General features: G+C 47.3%; 1 protein-coding gene across 9 annotated transcripts in view; it reads right to left on the reverse strand.

Moving 5' to 3' along the window:
• Pacsin2 (protein kinase C and casein kinase substrate in neurons 2) overlaps window positions 1–19,184 on the reverse strand; it is an 89,004-nt gene that overhangs the window by 68,630 nt on the left and 1,190 nt on the right. For 2 of the 9 annotated variants that reach the window (XM_030248565.1, XM_011245633.3), the window contains exon 2: window positions 8,631–8,729. The exons of 5 other annotated variants lie outside the window; for them this stretch is intronic. The gene's annotated coding sequence lies outside the window, so the exon portion shown is untranslated. Of the gene's footprint in view, window positions 1–3,591; window positions 3,688–8,630; window positions 8,730–19,184 lie in introns of those variants that run through there. 2 more of the 9 variants (NM_001358644.1, XM_006520981.3) reach the window with 2 other exon arrangements.

The following is a 19,184-nucleotide window of genomic DNA, read 5'->3' on the forward strand; positions in this document are numbered from 1 at the left end:
CACCTTTCCCTGTCTACCACTGCCAAATGCCCCAGAAAGCTCTCACGCACAGGGCACTTGCTGAAGAGGCACACTCAGACTGAACTGGTAAGCTGGACTGGAAACAGAAGTTGACAATGAGATAAACCTGAACTCATGTTCATGTACCCCAACCTTTTATGCCCCTCTACCCCGCCTGTGTCCCCTTTCCTCTTCTACATCCCTACATCCCTTAGCTCCGTGAAACACCAGGCAATCAAATGAGATTGCTCAATCCTGTTCCTAGTTAACTAAAAGAAGATACTACACAGTGACTGAAACAATCTGGTTCAAAGGTCAGAACCCCAAGAGCCTGTAGGAATGTGCCTCAGGTATGCAAGCCAGGAATCCTCCCCGCACCCTCCCTGAACTACAGCCGAACAAGAGCTAAGCCAGGCAGCTGCAGGCCTACAGACCAGCGAAGGCAGCAATGTTCCTAAGCCACTCGGAGCGGAAGCACTGACTTCAGAGACACCAGCCTTGAGCCATTCTAATCAACAGTGGCCCAACCCCTGCATTCCAAAGAAACACTGCAAGAACTCAAATGAGTCTTTGAACTTACTGTCCAAACTCCCACAGCAGACACATTTGGAGGTACTACTATAGGAATCGAATCGCTAACTACAGGAGTTCAATTCCCACATCCCACAAGGTAGCAGGAGAGAACCAACCCCCAAGAGTTGTCTAACTGCCACAGACAAACTGGGGCACGTGCATTTCTGCACTCACACAAAAATAAAATATACGTTTGTGTTAGAGATACGAATTTTTTATCCGGGGGGGGGGGTGGAGGGGAAGAACATATATAAGCTTAAACATCCATGATCTAAAAATAGACAACCAAGGAGCTGGGTGAGTGGCTCATCCCTGTAATTCCGGTATGCCAGAGGCAGAAGCCAGAGAACCGTCCCAAGTGTGAGACCAGCCTAGTCTACATAGTTCTAATGCCATCCCACATCCCAGATTCTATAACACAGTGGGACCCCACCTCAGTAATAGGAAAGAAGAGAGAAGGGGAGAGGGAAGTGGGAGGAAGAAAGAAAGAGAAAGGACAGTCAGTATAATTCTCATCTTAAAAAAAAAAAAAAAAAAAAGCAGTAAGCCCAGTGCAACCTAGACAGCCCCTCCGCACACAGAGAAATGATCCCCAAGCCGCAGGTCCTCACCAGGCCCCTTTGTAGATTCCATAACCATCCGCTTATACCACTGCAAAGCTAACGCCTGGGCTCCATTTTAAAAAGACAGAGCATCCTCAGCAAATCCTCTGGGAAATGAGGAGCAGTACACTAACTAGAATGGCAGGCAGTCCTGGAGAGGAAGGCGAAGTGAGGACAAAGACTGAAGGTGGGGGGCAGGGGAATCTTGGAGGAAGAAACGCAGGAATGTGCAGAGACATTAGGTAGGCAGAGGCCATTCTACAAGGCTGGGCTTTATTGTGAGGGCTACCAAGAGCCACTGAAGAGCTGTACTTTCAATCCTCTGACCCTTCTCTTCTCCACTGCTGACAATGAAGACTGGGATGGCCTAGGAACCACTCTTTTAAGAAGAGGAGTGCAAGAATAGCAAGCCAACCAGTCCTTCAGGCTTTAATAGGCAAACACACAGCCCAAGGGCTCCCGACATGTGGGCTCCTCCGAGCCTCAGTTTCCTTGTCATCTGCTCAGAGGCTCATATGAAGCTGGCTGGGTACTTGGAGCAAAGTGGAGAACCCCTATAGGGCAGACGGTGGCATTAGAAAGACCACAGCATCCCACCCAGGCCCAAAGCAGAGCAAACATTCCACTTCCTGGGAATGGCAAGCCTAGAGACTGTCCAGACCTCTCTTTGACTAAGAACAAACACCGCTACTTACACAGGCATGTAGCTGGCCAAGAATAGTCAGAGCATGGAGGAGCCAGGTTCACTCACCCCACTATTAGGCCCCTCCTACCCAAGGTAGCCTCCACACAGCCACATCCCCAGCCTAGGAGCCATCCCACCTACCCAGACACAGAAGGTTTATTGTACCCTCACTTCTCTGTGCTGGCTCACCTCTGGAAATGAGACACTACCCAGGAGCCACCAACAAGGATGTCCATAAAGCCTCTGTGTCCAGGGCTCTGTGCAAACCTGAGTAGGGAGAAAGCCCATGTACATCTGGTCAAGCATCACCCTCCCCTTTATAACTTGCTACCCTATGACAGGGCCCTGCCATCAGGGGCTAAAGACATTACATGAAGCACAGGAAATAAAAAGCAGCCAAGAACACAAAGACACCCAAATGCCCAGAACCACAAGTCCCAGACCAATGAGAAAAATTTCCCTTAAAATTCAGAGAACACTTTAGTAAATGGTCCTGAAACAACTAGCTCTTGTTTCAGGGACACAGGCCTTCTATACATCTCCCACCATAAACACAAGTGGCTCAAATGGATCACAGCCCAGCTGTAAAACCCAGACCTGTAAGACCTGGACAAAATGTTCATGACCCTGAATTAAGCAAAGATTTTACATCTGAAACTTAGCCTAAGATACACAAACCTGCAAACATCCTCTTCATCAAGTCCTAAGTGTCTACATTTTAAGGCAAGCAGACAGGACAATGGCTTCCTACCTGGAGGTGGAAGAGGGAAGTGGTAAGTGGAGGGCTACAGAACGGCAGAGGAGAGCTACTGACTGGTGGGAACGACGGCAACAGTGTCTGCACATGCCAAACATTATCAAGCTCTCCACTCGAAAGGCAGCAGAGTACAGTGCGTTAGTTATTATTGCTCGGTGTTTGAAATCTGGGGGAACACCACAAAGCCCTAACCTTTTACACTGTCAAATAACAACACTCTTCACAAGCCAGCCACTCACCTGTAATCCCAGCACTCGGGGAGTTCAAGGTCATCCTCAGCTACACAAGTTCCAGGCCAGCCTGAATTGAGTGAGACCAATCTCAACAAACAAGCAACAACAATAAAAAGAACACTGCTTGCTCTACCGCCACTGACAAAAGGCTCGCTCTCTCTCTCTCTCTCTCTCTCTTTCTTTTTCAGTTTTTCAAGACTGTATTTCTGTAACAGCCCTGGCTGTCCTAGAACTCCCTTTGCAGACCAGAGATCCGCCTACCTCTGCCTCCTGAGAGCTGGAATTACAGACCTATGCCACCATGCCCAGCTGTCTCTACTTATTCCAAACAATGCAATTACTCAGATTTTTTTTTATAGAGTCACAAACATCACTAAAAAACGTTTACAAGTAATACAGCTACCTCTGGGTGTTTGTTTATAAATATTTTGGTGACTGTGAGCAGCACTCTAGGTACTATCCAGACCCTACACTGCCCTCCCTCCTTACACTCTACTCCAACTGGGATTTCAAGAAAGGGAGGGGAGGGGAGAAGGGGGAAGGGAGAGAGAGGGGGAAATGAAAGGAAAGGAGGAAGGAAGAGAGGAAAAACAAACCACTGGTTTCCACTTTCACTCACACAGAACCCTTCCACGGCGCACTGAAGAATCCACCATCATTTCCACACTGGTGAGGACTCAGTTTATGGTCACTTTCCAGGACCCTGGTCAGAAATGCACAGCTCACACCTTGCAAGCTCACCTGGGTAACCACCAATTCCTCCTGGAGAGGCAGCCTCAGAAATGGCCACATGGACCATAGGACAGAGACTTCCCTCCCCGGCAGAAGGCAAGAGCTGAGCAGTGACAAAATGCAAATATTTAAAGAACTCGCAGCTGCGGATGCCAGCAGGGTAACAGCTTGCAAACTTCCAGTCAGAATGACTGTTATATCTGGGGCTGAGTCACGGTTGTGAACACTGTTACCCACTTCCATCCTTCACAGAGGAGAGATGATTTTAAAAACAGCTTCCAGAAAGTTACCCAGTCACAACAAGAAAACAACCCTGGAGAAAAGCCAGTGTGTGGCCAAAGCCCTGCAGCCAAGAAAGGGATACTACACCGTCCACAAGAAGAGACTATGCAAGTCTGTAAACAGCAAACAGGTGTACAGGCATCATCAAGTGCTGAAGTCCACCTCACAGAGGACTGGATCATGGCTCACACATTCTCCCTTTGATATGACAACTCCTCATTACAACACTTCCAGAGAGGAGGCTTGGCACTTTGCCTATCCTCAGCTTCTTCATTTGTCCTGAGGATGAACACACTGGACAAAGAAAAGAAGGGGATCTGGCACGTCGGCCTCAGCAAACACTGACCTGAAAATGACTGTGACATCAGTGAATGGACAGTGAAACAGACAACAGTGAAAGGCAAGTCGGGGACGGTGTGATGGTCACACCCGCAACCCCAGCACTTGGGAGCCTGAAACATGAGGACCACTCTAGTCTAAAGCGATCCCTTAGGAAGAACAGGAGAAAACAAGACCCTTTAATGGTCCAACCTGGGAAGGTGGGGTTTGGACGCTGCTGGGTTTTAGGAGAGGTTGAATCCCTCCCCAGGTTGGCAGAAGCCTTGCCTGATCTGACAGGTAGGCAGATTTCTCCAGTCTGCACTTCATGAACAGCCAGGGAGGAGATCTCAAAGCAGCCAGCCCTGGGCACAGTGCCACCCTCCATAGTGAGGTAGATACCCACAGACACAGCGTCAGTGGACAGGGGTGTGGTACACTTAGTGACTTTGCAAATGACACTTTCTCAAAGCTTTAAGGGCACGGAATTAAACAAAAATACAGCTAGCTTAAGAGGTAAATCACATGGTTCATGAACAAACTTCATGCTGGGATTCAGATCCGGGACAAACAGCCGTGGTGCATATTTAACATACCAAAGTGGACCTGGCCTCTAGGTTCTCCAGCATCCCTCTGTCCCTACCTGTTACAGGGCATGGCTGGCATACCCTCCCCCAGACCTACCTACCTACCCCTCCCTCCCTTCCCTCTCTTTCCTCCTCCCTCCCTCCCCCCCTACATTTTTTCTTTCCCTTCTTGCTCACACTCTTTCTTTCTCTTCCCTTTCCCCTGCCCCACCCCCACCCCAAGACAACTTCCCTGGCCCCTTTCTTGGGACCAATAAACCATCCTGTTTTAGGGTTCTACTGCTTTGAAGAGACACCATGACCCACGAAACTCTTTTTTTTTTTTTTTTTTTTTTTTTGGTTTTTCGAGACAGGGTTTCTCTGTATATCCCTGGCTGTCCTGGAACTCACTTTGTAGACCAGGCTGGCCTCTGGCCTCGAACTCAGAAATCCGCCTGCCTCTGCCTCCCGAGTGCTGGGATTAAAGGCGTGCACCACCACACCCACGAAACTCTTATAAAGGCAAACATTTAACTGGGGTGGCCTTACAGTCTCAGAGGTTTAGTTATCATCATAGTGGGAAGCATGAAAGTATCCAGGCAGACATGGTGCTGGAGAAGGAGCTGAGAGTTCTACATCTTGATCCGGAGGCAACCAAGAGGGGACACTCTTTCTTCTGCACTGGTGGAGCTTGAACATAGGAAACCTTAAAGCCCACCAACACAGTGCACACTTCCTTCAACAAGACCACACTTCCTAACAGTGCCACTTCCCATCAGCCAAGCATATTCAAACTACCACACTGCCTAAGAGCGACTTCCCAATAAGCTTGCCTATATATACTTGAATTTGGTTTGAGTTGTGTAGAAGTAGCTTATCACGTCAACCCTCACAGATTCATCCTACACTGGACAGAGCGGACAGGCCCAGAGAATAACAGGAACTTCTTTTGCAGGTAACACAGCCTCTGAAGGGCAGAAACTACTATGGAAGCTGCCATGTTTATTTATTTAAATTCATAATGCTTTAAATATATAATTTTATGTGTTGGGCTATATTATTCAGTTATCCTCACCCACATGCCACATACAGCCCACAGCCAAGGGCTGGACACAGCTGATACAACCTGTAACTGTTGGGCACAGTCCTGAGGGGCCAAAGTCTTGGTAGTCACTTGGCCACTGGGAGCCATTACAATACAGAGTCAGAACCTCCCTCCCCCTGTGTGCTCCACTGTGGAATCACACACAGGCAGTGGTGCATGAAATGTGGTACAACAGCCGTTTACCCGATCATGCAACAGTTGCCCACTTTTAAAGGTGAAATGGGGAGAGGTGACTTAGCAGTTAAGAGAGCTGACTGTTCTTGAAGAGGATCTGGGTTTGGTTTGCAGTATCCACAATCAGGCAGCTCACAACTGCCTCTTACTCCAGTTCCAGGAGGCCCACAGCCCTCTTCTGGCCTCCTTGGGCACTTGCACAAATGCCATGCATATAAACTCACACAGGCGCGCGTGCGCGCGTACACACACACACACACACACACACACACACACACACACACGAACACAATATACAAGTAAAAAGTCGATCCCAGAACAAACAGCAGAGCCAAGGCAAAGTCAGAGCAATCTAAGAGCCGAGCATCCTCAGGAGGTGCCACACACGCCTACACCCAAAGCACCCTCTATAGCAAGATCCAAACGCAGAGCCAGCTGTTAGCGCCTTGAAAACTCGGCCTCCAGCAGCAGACTGAGCAGGTGGAGAGTAAGGTCTGCGGCCTCTGCAGATCCTGTCAGGACTGGCAATCTGCAAACTCCATTCCTAAAAGGGAATCCCTACAGTCCCTAGTAGGCTAAGTTTATACTCTCTGCAGCCAGTCACACAGCAACTATGAAGCTTTTGGAAGGCAGGGTTATGAGAAGTTCCTCCACACTCATAAGATAGAACACATGCTATTTTAAATTATTTCTAAATGTCATGAACCTGGATGTTCCCAGCAGAAGTAGAAGACAGAGCCGCTCAGGTCCAAACCAGTGATTCTGGAAATGAACACAAGAAGTTCTTCAGGGAAGGTGGGCTAGGTGAGCCAGAGAGAGGTGATAAATAGCTCTCAGCTCCTGCTTCCACCAAGCAACTTCAGATCTACACTTACAAAAGCAAGAAGATCTTCAAAGGGCTATCAAAGGTGCTCGGCAGGTAAAGGCTCTTGCTGCCAACCCTGATGACTTAAGACCCAAGCAAGGACCAACTCCTGCAGGCTGCCCTGTGATGTCCACATGTGAGTCATGGCACACCTCTACCCACACACATGCACAAATAAGTAAATGCCAAAAACAAAACAATAACAAAAAGACTTTAAAGACAAGATAATAAACGGTAATTCCACAGCGACTACAAACGGTAGATTCCTGCGACCTCATCACATTCATGTCCCTATTACATAGTCAGGTGCACCTTCTGGCCCTGTTCCTTTGCAGAGCCAGCCTTTAGGCCCAGGTGTAAGAAACATAAGCAACTTGATGGAACAGCAGAAGCTGGGCCCCAGTGCAGAGCAAAGCCCGGGACAGGAGCTAATGTAGGACTGGGTCAGGCCTGTCCCATGCCATGCTATCCTGATGAGCTGGGACATCTGAGCAGGGATTTCTCAAGGAAATAAAATGAACTGTGCAGAGAGCCACAGGGAGCGCCCGCCATCGGGGCTTGGCACTGGCCATCCAGTCTGGCTGAAAATCTCCCACCCAGCTCCTGCAGGAGCCTTTGCCACACACAAGCAAAGTTCAGCCAGTTGCTAAGGCAACAATGACTCAGACATGTTTAGGCATCTGCAGAAACGAAGCCAAAGTACAATTTCCACACTTGTGATAAAAACACAGGCTGCCAAGTACACAGCCAACCATTACTCTAAAATTTGGTCTTATTGACAGAATAAACAGGGGTGGGGAAGGGAAGCAGGAAGCTCCTAGTGCCTAGCAGAGCCAACCGTCAGGCTAATCCCAGAGTGCTGGCACTAAACCCAGCTTGTGTCAGGGAACAAAATGCCTCTTATGCTCCTGTGCTGTCTGAGATGGTTTCCTCTTATTTCTACCTCCATGTGGAGTAAAGTCTTCTGCTTTGGTTCAGCTGTGAACCAGCTTTTCGTAGAAGAGGAACTAAGAATCCGAGCTTTGCCCATGGTGAGGCAAGATAAGTGAAGGGGAAAGAGCTTCTAGGGGAGGGATAGATGTGGGAGACACAGCAAGTGTGCAAGGTAAGAGCAGAGGTGGGCTAGCCTGGCCATGACCCCGGTACCACCAGACACCATCCTATCCATTCATGAGTCTGCACGTGCACGTGCGCAAACACACACCTTGTCCTTTGCAAACCCTGAGAAATGAGCAACCAAGAAAACAGGACTCTGCTCAGTCTTCTATAGGGCAGTAAAAGGTGAGAAGGTCAGGCAGCCAATGGGAAGGGACAGAATGAGTTATATAACAATAGTAGAGTGCCTGTCTATAACAGCAGTGAAGAGAAGCCGAAGATTCTATGAGAACTGCAACCCCAACCCACTGAGGCAAAGTCCAAAGGCTCACTTGACCTCAGGCTACCATGATCTTTGAACGATCCCAATGCCAACAGCCTTGCACAGTCCTTCCTAATTTACACACTGCAAACGTGGAAAGCAAACCAGGACAAACCCTGTCAGCTACTGTGGTTCTGAGCAGCCTGACAACTTACATACAGCCTTGGGGAAGAGGACCATTTACTCAAGTCTCTAGTAACAAGTAGAAGGGGCAGCAGGATGGCTCAAGTACTCTTTTTCACACTTGCTTGCTTGCTTGATTGATCGCTCCCTCCCTCCCTCCCTCCCTCCCTCCCTCCCTCCACACTCTCCCCGCCCTACCAGGTGCTGGAAACTGAACCCAAGGCCTGAGCTTGCTCTGCAGGAGCTGTATCCGGAGTGAGGTAAGGACTTGTTCTTCCTCATGAAGGAATAGCATCCCTGCAAGGAGCATCCACTCAGGTTAGGAAGGGAATGGGACTCAAGAAAGCCTCATGAGAGTCTCTCTCGGATACTGATAACTTCCAAAGACCAAGAGACAGTTTAGGAAGAATTCCCCAGAGTTTTCTTTTATCTAAAATACTAGAAATCAGACTTAACAAGAATTCAAACAAGTTTCAAAACCCTCTAAAGTGTGTTCAAGCTTTAAAGCCATTTGTGGGAATTTCTCCTCAGAGAGGGATGGGAAGGGGAGGGAGGGGAAGGGAGGGAGGAGGGGAAGGAGAAGAGAAAACTCAAGTACAAATTTATCTAATTAGAAAAACAGTGGAAATAACCTAACATGCCCAGCACCAAGAAATGTTTCAATCTCAGACAGTCACCAAGGTAACCCTGGACATCATTTAAGGGGCTGGGGGTGTATGTAGCTTGGCAGACCCTAGGGCTGATCAACGCCTGAAAAGGAAGAAGGAACTTCAACAGAAATACAGAATGAGGACATTTAGGTCAGACATGGTGACATAGGAAAAAATCCCCCCCACCACACACACACACAAAGACATGGGCCATTTAAATTCTACATTCTAGATGGTACAGCAGGAAAGGGCGCTTGTTCCCAAGATTCTAAGAGGATTAGCAGGTAAGGTCACTTGTTCTCAAGCCTGAAAACAGAAATTTGAGACCTAGGACCAACATGTAATAAACAAATAAACAAAAACTGTTTTTTGCAAGTTGCCCTCTGATCTCCACATGACACACACGCACGCACCATAAACACATTGAGGTGGGAAATATAATTTTTTAATATTAAATCATATGGCACAAAACTGGTCATTAGCACAAGCTTAAAACCCATCTATCTGAGCAAGGGGTGACGGCACGGCCGGCCAACCCAGCGTTTGGGGGCTAAGCAGCAGGATCTGAGGCTACCCAGAGCTACTCAGTGAAACCCTGTGTCTACAGAACAAAGCAATCAGAGCAGCTGCTCTCAGGGACCTACCCTAACAATCCTCACTAACTGCCACAAGGCAACAAAGTGAGTCTCCCTCAGCTGCCTCTTCAAGGACACTGGAGGATGGGAGCAACAGCACCCACCAGGCCTCTGGAACTGAGAGCCCTGTTCCTCCACCCTCTGACCTCATCAACTGGAAGAGAAGCATGAGGGTGACCTAGTCCGTCTGACCACACTCCAGCCTGGCAGCTTTTGCCAGCTCCCTTCCAACACTTATAAACTCCCTGCTCTATAAACTGCAAATGTTCAATTCTCATAATTGGGTTAGTTGTGAACGCGGCTTCTACCTTAAACAAGAGACACATAACTTGCCCATTTATGTGTTCCTCAGAAACAGAAAAGGAAAGGGAATTTTAAAGATCTTTTTTTAAAATTAAGAGCAAGTGACTCAGAATCTACTTTCTCAAGATGGCAAGATAAAGGGCCACTGGTGTGGGCTTCAGGGTCAACTCGGACAGCAACCCTCTGAAGGTCATTTCTGTGACCTTGATTACTCCTGGACAAAGTGGAGTTAACACCAACTGGTTATAAGAACTCAATGAGCAGAAATGTAAATGCCCATGATCCCTCAGAAAATCCAGAACACAGTGCACCCCATGACCACTGGTTCCACCACCATCCATGCCAATCTTCCCATGGCACATGACCAGCCTCCTTATCTGATAACATATTTGCTGGTACTGAGGTCACGAGTACTTAATTAAAAACATCATCACATTCAAGCTAACTGGTGCCCAGGCAAGCCAGCTTCAACAAATCGTCGAGCTATAAAATCCACTAATAGCGGGCTTGAAGGTCTGCGTGGGAAGAGAGCCTGACCACAATTCACGATCTTGGTACACTCAGTTAGAGACAGCATAATTTGATATAATGAAACACATAGTTTGAAGTATGAAAGTGTTCACAAACTACAATTTGAGCATCATTTTAAAATAATAAAATTTGATTTCATTCAAGAGACAACTTAGAAAACTAGTCACAGCTGATTCTAGATACCATAGACTATGCTGCAGGCCTTGTGCCTGCCTACCCCTCACGTGAGGTCTCCATCAGTGGCCTCTGGAAAGCCTCTGACACTTCCAATTCTACATCTTTTTCTCTTTCTTCTGAACCATGAACAAAGGAAAACAACACAGCTGCTCTGAAAACGAAATGAAAGCTACAGGAAAGACCATGGTCAACTGCAAATACCTGCACAGCCAAGTTACAGCAATACACACGTGCCTTAATTATAACACCAACTAGAACTTAAAAATTAACTCTGGGGCTGGAAAGGTGGCTCAGGACTGCTCTTCCAGAGGTCCTAAGTTCAATTTCCAGCAACCACGTGGTGGCTCACAACCATCTGTAATGGGATCTGATGCCCTGTTCTGGTGTGTCTGAAGACAGCCACAGTGTACTCATATACATAAAATAAACTTTAAAAAAATAAATAACTCTGAGCAGGGCAGTGGTGGGTGGTGCACGCCTTTAATCCCAGCACTTGGGAGGCAGAGGCAGGCGGATTTCTGAGTTCGAGGCCAGCCTGGTCTACAGAGTGAGTTCCAGGACAGCCAGGACTATATAGAGAAACTCTTGTCTCAAAAAAATGAACAAACAAACCTCTGTAAGGGTAAGGGCGTAGATCCAACCCCCTAACTCTATAGTTTGAGCTACCACTGCTCGGTGTAAGTTTAACCCTATTTCCCCTGGATCCCTATGCACACAGCTCGATCCTTTATCTTCTCAAATCCTCTGCCATCACCAATGCAGCAGTCCTCCATCACATCCTCCGGTCCCGCTCTGAGCACTAGATGCTGGCACAGCAACCTTTCCTCAACCACAGAGACAGGCATGGGCATCACATTAAGCTCAAGAACAGGAGGCAGGGCGTGGCTTCCTTTACACACAGGCAGGATGCAACCATTCTTTTGTATGTTTATTGTTTCAAGACATTGTTTCTGTGTGTAGCTCTGGCTACCCTGAAACTCCCTCTGTAGACCAGGCTGCCTCTGCCTCCCAAGTGCTGGGATCAAAGGTATGTGCCTCCCTCCACCCACAGTGAGGATGCACAGATTCTTAGTCTCATCCCCACAAAGGAAAGAGAGGTAAATAAAGCCTTCAGTTCCCAGCACCCACATGGCAGCTCACAACTGTTTGTAACTCTAGTTCCAGTGGATCTAACATCCTCACACAGACATACATGCAGGCCAATGTACATAAAATAAAGAGGACATCTGTCTTACCAGGGTCATAAGATTCCACAAAGGGCTTGAAGCCTCACCCAAACTGGTGACCCCTAATAGCATCCCCGTGACCCTGAATCACCACAGTGGAGCCTAATAAGTACTGTGCCTAAGGAAAGAATACATTTGTGACTTTTGAAAGAAATGGATAAAATAAAAACCAGGATGAGTGTTTTAGGGTTTTGCTAAATTTACAAGTTCACCTAATTATTATGCTGTGTGAAACAAAATGACTAAGTCCTATGGACTGAGCTCAATCCAGACAAAGGGACCCACTCCAAATTCCCATCCTCAAATACTAGCATTAATATCATATTAGGAGGTGGAGCCTCAGGAAGCTAAGTCATGGGTTTGAAGCCCCCAAAGAATGAGATTAGTGCCCTTTCTTAAGAAGGAACTCAGAGAGCTATCTTACCCTCGTTCAGCTGTGTAAGAATATAATCAGTTGGATCTGTAACCCAGAAGAGAGCCCAACACTACTGCAGCCTTACCTATGGCTTCCAGACTCCAGAACTTTTGAGAAATAAGATTTCTGTTCTTTATAAGCAGATGCCTAGAGCATGGTTACAGCAGTTCAAAATAAGATGTCTAGTCTTTGGCTGGAGAGATGGCTCAGTGGTTAAGAACACTGGCTGCTCTTCCAAAGGATCCTGATTCAGTTCCCAGCACCCACACAGCAGCTCACAATTGTTTGTAACTCTAGTTCCAATGGATCTAACATCCTCACACAGACATACATGAAGGCAAAACACCAATGTACATAAAATAAAAATAAATGAATAACATCTAGTGTTAGAAATGCTAACCCATGGGACCAGGCGTGGATATGCAATCACCTGGTGATACACCCGGGACCTAAACCCAGGGCGGTCTGGCTCCAAACCCACACCTCTGACCTCTGGTCTGTTGTTGCAGTATTGCCTTTCTCATCTGCAGACCTAGCCTACTAGCCATACAGACTTGTGAGAATAAGCCAAATAAAACAAAAACAGGACACAGGCTATATGACAATACCCCCACACCCCAGCATAAGTGAACTTCTAGACCATGGAGCTGAATCAATGACTGAGGCCAGCCTTCCCTGGAAGCCCCCTGTCTTGCAAAATTAAGCTACTGCTAGGAACAGGCCACGGCAATCTTCAAGCCTTGGAGGACACTGATGACTTCTGTGAAAAGGAGCAACCAGATCACACCTCTCCCATCCACATCCTACTCCTGCCAAAATTGTCCTGCTCATACCTTGGAATGTCCCCCACTGAATTCATTCTCCAGAGGAAAGTCTAGACCCCAACCTTGAAGCTCATCATATTCTGAAGGTGCCCACCAATCTCCCCTTCCCTCTCCTCCATAGCCCCCACTTGCTACACACACCACCTGCACCCTCCTTTTTTTTTTTTTTCGAGACAGGGTTTCTCTGTGTAGCCCTAGCTGTCCTGGAACTCACTCTGTAGACCTTGAACTTAGAAAACTCCTTTGGCTTCTATCTCCCAAGTGCTAGGATTAAATGTGTATGCCAACACCACCCAGCTATCACCACATTCTTGATGACTCCAAAGCTCACATGTAGCAAAGGCCACCTCCCTGGAGTTAAGTTCTGCAGCATGCTAAGAGCAGCCAAACCAGCCCTCCTCTGTGTCTCTGCACCTGGACCCAGATCTACCTAGTACTGCCACTGTGAGACAGTAGCTTCTAGATCCATTCTGCCCCAGCTGCTTCTATAGAACACAAGACTTTAACCTTGTAATAGAGCTGTGAGCGAAGCAGGCACTAGAATCTCCATAAACAGTAGCCAGAGTGCTCCCCGTTTCAACGCATTTTCCCCTTTGCCCACAGATGTCCCAGACAATTAAGATATATTCCAAATGTTCTCAGCCAAAGGAGAGATGCCAAGTAAAACCCCTAAAATCTAAACTCCAAAAACATTAAGGCAGAAAGATGAGTTCAAAGCCTGACAGCTACATTCTTTCTAAAACAGGAAGGACTGAGAGGTTCAATGGTTAAGAGACCCTACGACTCTTTCAGAGGACCCAGGTTCAATTCCCAGCACCCACAACTTCACCCACCAAGCAGTTCACAACTGTCTGCAATTCTGACCTCCTTGGCCAATAGTCAAACATATGGTGCACATATACATTCAGGCAAAACGCTCACACATAAAATATTTTTTAAAACAAACAAAACTATTAAGATGGCTCAGCATAAAAGTACTCAATGCAGGCCTGACTATCTAATTTGATCCCTGAATCCCATTAAGTCGCAGAAAAATACAGGTTCTTAAGAGTTGTTCTCAGAGCCGGGCAGTGGTGGTGCATGCCTTTACTCCCAGCACTTGGGAGGCAGAGGCAGGCAGATTTCTGAGTTCCAGGTCTACAGAGTGAGTTCCAAGACAGCCAGGGCTATACAGAGAAACCCTGTTTCGAAAAACCAAAAAAAAAAAAAAAAAAAGAGTTCTCAGACCCCCGACAAATGCACACCTGCAGGAAATTACACACACACACACACACACACACACACACCAAAAAGAAATAGCTGAACGTGGACATGGTAACACACACCTTTAATCCCAGTACTCAACACACTGACTTCCAAGACATCCAGGGCTACATAGAGACCCTCTCTCAAAAGACCAAAAATTAAAAAACAAACAGCAAAGAGATACTTTAACACTGCCTTTCCACGTGGCTCACATTCAGTTCCCAGCACTCATGCTAGGCATGACTTACAACCATTAATCACTACAAGGCCTGGAAATCAAAGGCAGAGGGAGGCAGGGCTGAGGTATGCAGTCGATTTGTATACTAGGGGCAGAGTCCTTTAAGGCCTCTGCACACCCTCCTCACACCTGAAAGTAGACCCGATGTCTAAATGGGCCTGAACTTGTCCCCGATGGATCTCAACGGTGGCTGGTGGTCTTTGGGATGGCTCTTTGGGGATTTATTTCCCTCCCCCTGCCCCCGAATTTTAATATCCAGATGGCTGTGCTGTCTGCTGACTAGAGGCCATCTTAACAAGGACAGGTCTCCCGGGGCTGGGAGATGCTCAGTCAGTGAAGCACCTGATGTGCAAACCTAAGGACCTGCGCTTGAACCCCCAGCAAAAAATAAGGTGAGGACGGGGCATGGCTCAGTGGCTAAGAGCTGTAAGATCCTTACAGAGGATCTGGGTTTGAGTCACAGCACCCACGTGGTACCACAACCACCTGTAACTGCAGTCTCAGGGGATCCTGTGTCCTCTGCTAACCTCTGAGGCACCAGGCATGTTTGTACATGGTGCACTTACATACATACATACAGGCAAATGGCCATGGCATAAAATTAAGAACTCTAATGCAAAATAAAGTGGACAGTCATCAAACTCTGTCCTGCACTTGCACACAGGTGCACACACAGAGTAGTTCTCCCACTGTGCACTTGCCTGTAATTCTACCCTTTGGGAGGCTGAGACAGGGAAATCTCTGGTCTGAGGCCGGCTTTGAGCTATGAGTCCTGTCTTAACAAAGGATAGTTCTCTAACTATTCTGCACAACCAGACACTCTTTTCTTTTTAGCATCTCTGTTGTTACTAGGTAGGTACCTGAAAGATAACTACCAAACCCAGAACACAGGGACTATATTTTTTAAAGGAAACTTCATTTAGATTTTGTGTGTGTGTGTGTGTGTGCATGCATGCTGTGTGTGTGTGTGTGTGTGTGTGTGTGTGTGTGTGTGTGCATGCATGCTGTGGTGTGCATGTATACATTAGAGCATTAGAGGACAACTTACCAGAGCTCTTTCTTTCCTTCCCACCATGGGGCTAACAGGGATGGAACTCAGACTGTCAGGCTTGGCAGCAAGTGCCTTTACCTGTTGAGTCATTTCTCTCTGTCCAGATATTCTTCTCCCCCTACCACACAGGGTTTCTCTGTGTAGCCCTGGCTGTCCTGGAACTCACTCTATAGACCAGGCTGGCCTCGAACTCAGTGATCCACCTGCCTCTGCCTCCTGAGTTTTGGGATTGAAGGTGTGTACCATCACCACCTGTTGTCCAGATTTTTAATTTTCACTTAAAAAATAAGAACTTGTACTTTTAATAAAGAGACTATATTTTACTACATTTACTTAGTGCATGTGGCAGTCAGAGGACCACTGGAAGAGTCAGCTGTCATCAGTTTTCTCCTTCTCTCTGTGGGTTCTGGGGATTGACCTCAGGCTGTCAGGCTTGATGGCAGGCACCTTTACCTTCTGAGTCATTCTGCCAACCCCTGCTTTTTCTCTTTACCTGCTTCTCCCCAGCTTCCCTCCCCTTCATGTGCTGCACACTAGGCAAGCAGTCTACTACTAAGCTCATTTTAAAAATTTCAAGCTTAAAAATAGACATTTTTTTTAATCTAAGCACTGAACTCGATTAGCCAAGGAAATAGAGCAGCGGTCATAGTGCTAACTCAGCGGACAGAGACCTCAGCCACTGAGGACAAAACAGCCTTGCTGGAACACTGAGGCAGGACTTTACCTGCAACTGTGTGGCCTGTCCTGGACCTCAGAATCAAGGCAATCCTCCTGCCTCAGCCCTTCAAGTGCTGACATTACAGGCTTGAGCCATTACATTTGGCTTTAATGTAATTTCACTCCCTGGAATACCTGAGGGGAGATGGATGGGGTCTAGGGCTCTTTGTAGCTTTCCCACCACTAAGAGGCTAGGATACACAGATCTCAGGATCTCCAATTTCATATTTGTAAGAGAGGCTTAGACACTTCTAACCTTTGAAATTCTGAGAACAGCCGTGAGATACCCCTACCCCAGGAAAGGAAGCACACATGTGAACATGTGAACGGGCTGGGGCCAGCATCCCAGGTGAGAAGTGTGACACTCCAGCCCTAAGCAGCCCCTCCTGACCTGGTGGTGGCATGGTGAGCACAGCCTTCCTAAGCTGCCTCTCACCTCAGAGAATCTGTAATCCTATTTTCCTTGTCATCCTGGAGCTATTAATAATGCTGACTTATGTACACGGAAGACACACATTTTGAAGGATTTTTATCTCATTTTGCACTCAAACATTGACAGGGCTGTGACAAAGAAAGTGGTGTCAGGCCTGACCATTACTTTGTGAGAGTCCATGACCTCAGATGTCCATCCATCCTGGGTCCAGCACTTGGGCTTCTGGATGCCAGCATGGGTTTTTTTCCATTCGGTTCTGCTTCCTTGGTGGTGGATGCGTTGTTGGCATCGTAACTATCCTGGAATGTCCTTCTAGAAGTGTTTGTCCACACAAGGACTGTTTGTCCTCTGGAATTTGAATCCCTAAACACCCTTCTGTCCTGAGTATGAAGACCTTGTTTGTTTGTTTAGGTGTTTTTTAACCTTTATTTTTTATTTTATGTGAATGGGTATTCTGCCTACACGTGTGTCTGTACACCATGTGTGTATGGGATCCCCAGGATCTGGTATAATGGGCAGCTGTGAGCTACCATGTAGGTGCTGGGATTGAACTCAGGTCTAACTAGTGCTCTTAACTGGTGAGCCACCTCTAGTTCCCTTTTGTTTTTTTCTGTAACCTTTTTCAGAGGAGAACATTTATAGGATTTGAGTGTTTTGGGCAGTCCAAACTGGCCTCAGACCAGAGATTTCCCTGTCTCAGCCTCCCAAAGGGTAGAATTACAGGCAAGTGCACAGTGGGAGAACTACTCTGTGTGTGCACCTGTGTGCAAGTGCAGGACAGAGTTTGATGACTGTCCACTTTATTTTGCATTAGAGTTCTTAATTTTATGCCATGGCCATTTGCCTGTATGTATGTATGTAAGTGCACCGTGTACAAACATGCCTGGTGCCTCAGAGGTTAGCAGAGGACACAGGATCCCCTGAGACTGCAGTTACAGGTGGTTGTGGTACCACGTGGGTGCTGTGACTCAAACCCAGATCCTCTGTAAGGATCTTACAGCTCTTAGCCACTGAGCCATGCCCCGTCCTCACCTTATTTTTTGCTGGGGGTTCAAGCGCAGGTCCTTAGGTTTGCACATCAGGTGCTTCACTGACTGAGCATCTCCCAGCCCCGGGAGACCTGTCCTTGTTAAGATGGCCTCTAGTCAGCAGACAGCACAGCCATCTGGATATTAAAATTCGGGGGCAGGGGGAGGAAATAAATCCCCAAAGAGCCATTCCAAAGACCACCAGCCACCGTTGAGATCCATCGGGGACAAGTTCAGGCCCATTTAGACATCGGGTCTACTTTCAGGTGTGAGGAGGGTGTGCAGAGGCCTTAAAGGACTCTGCCCCTAGTATACAAATCGACTGCATACCTCAGCCCTGCCTCCCTCTGCTGCCTTCAGGTATGCAGCTGTAGCTCCCAACTGGAAAAAAACTGAGCAGGCACTTCGGCCCATGTGAACATGATTATTACCTACATAATCTAAAGGGTGGCTTCCAGGAAGCCAGGTACAATGGGATGGTAGATAAGGCAGGCCAGAGTCAGCTGAGCGGTTGGTTTCAGGTGAAGCTGGCCATAGAGCACTCACGTATGCTTCACACGATGCCACAACAGTTAGCAATTTTATTACTGTTATTTGATAGTCCATAACATCCGTAACAACCGAGTGATGACCCCCCCCCTTTCAGAACCAGGAAGCCTAAGAATCAGGCCTTAACCCATCAGCATGGACTTTCAGGTAAAAGAAAAGAATAAAAAGATTAAGGGTGGCCAGGTACGGTGTAATACACCTTCAATCTCAGCCCTCAAGAGGCAGGGGCAGGCAGATCTCTGAAAAGTCCAAGCCAACCTGGCCTACTCAGTGAGACCCTGCGTCCAAAACAAACCCCTTAAAACTAAGGGCAACCCCCTATCTTCCCCCTAGAAATGCCTGGCCATTAGAAACCTGTACTGGCACTGAGGACTACGGAAAAGCCAATGGCACCTCTCTCTACCAGACAACATGGAAACTTAGATGTGTTTCTTACATACACACACTTTTACACTAATTATTATGGTTGGAAATAACAAACCCTAGCTCCCCAAACAGCATGAACTAAAATACCATTTCTAGTCCAATGAGTCTTTAAAAATCCTGCACAGAGAGAGCAGATCTAATCAGTCAGCTACTCCTCTGTGCTCAGCTACTTTCCCAAGTAATAAATATCCATCAGCCCAATGATCAGTTTCTTTAAAGCCTCTAAACTGCACACATCACACAAGTTTTTCATGTAGTGGCCTCACGGCTAAAGTAGCATAGCTTCACCAAGGAGACTGCCAAA

The sequence above is a fragment of the Mus musculus genome, chromosome 15 (genome assembly GCF_000001635.26).
Source record: "Mus musculus strain C57BL/6J chromosome 15, GRCm38.p6 C57BL/6J".
Classification (NCBI taxonomy): domain Eukaryota; kingdom Metazoa; phylum Chordata; class Mammalia; order Rodentia; family Muridae; genus Mus; species Mus musculus.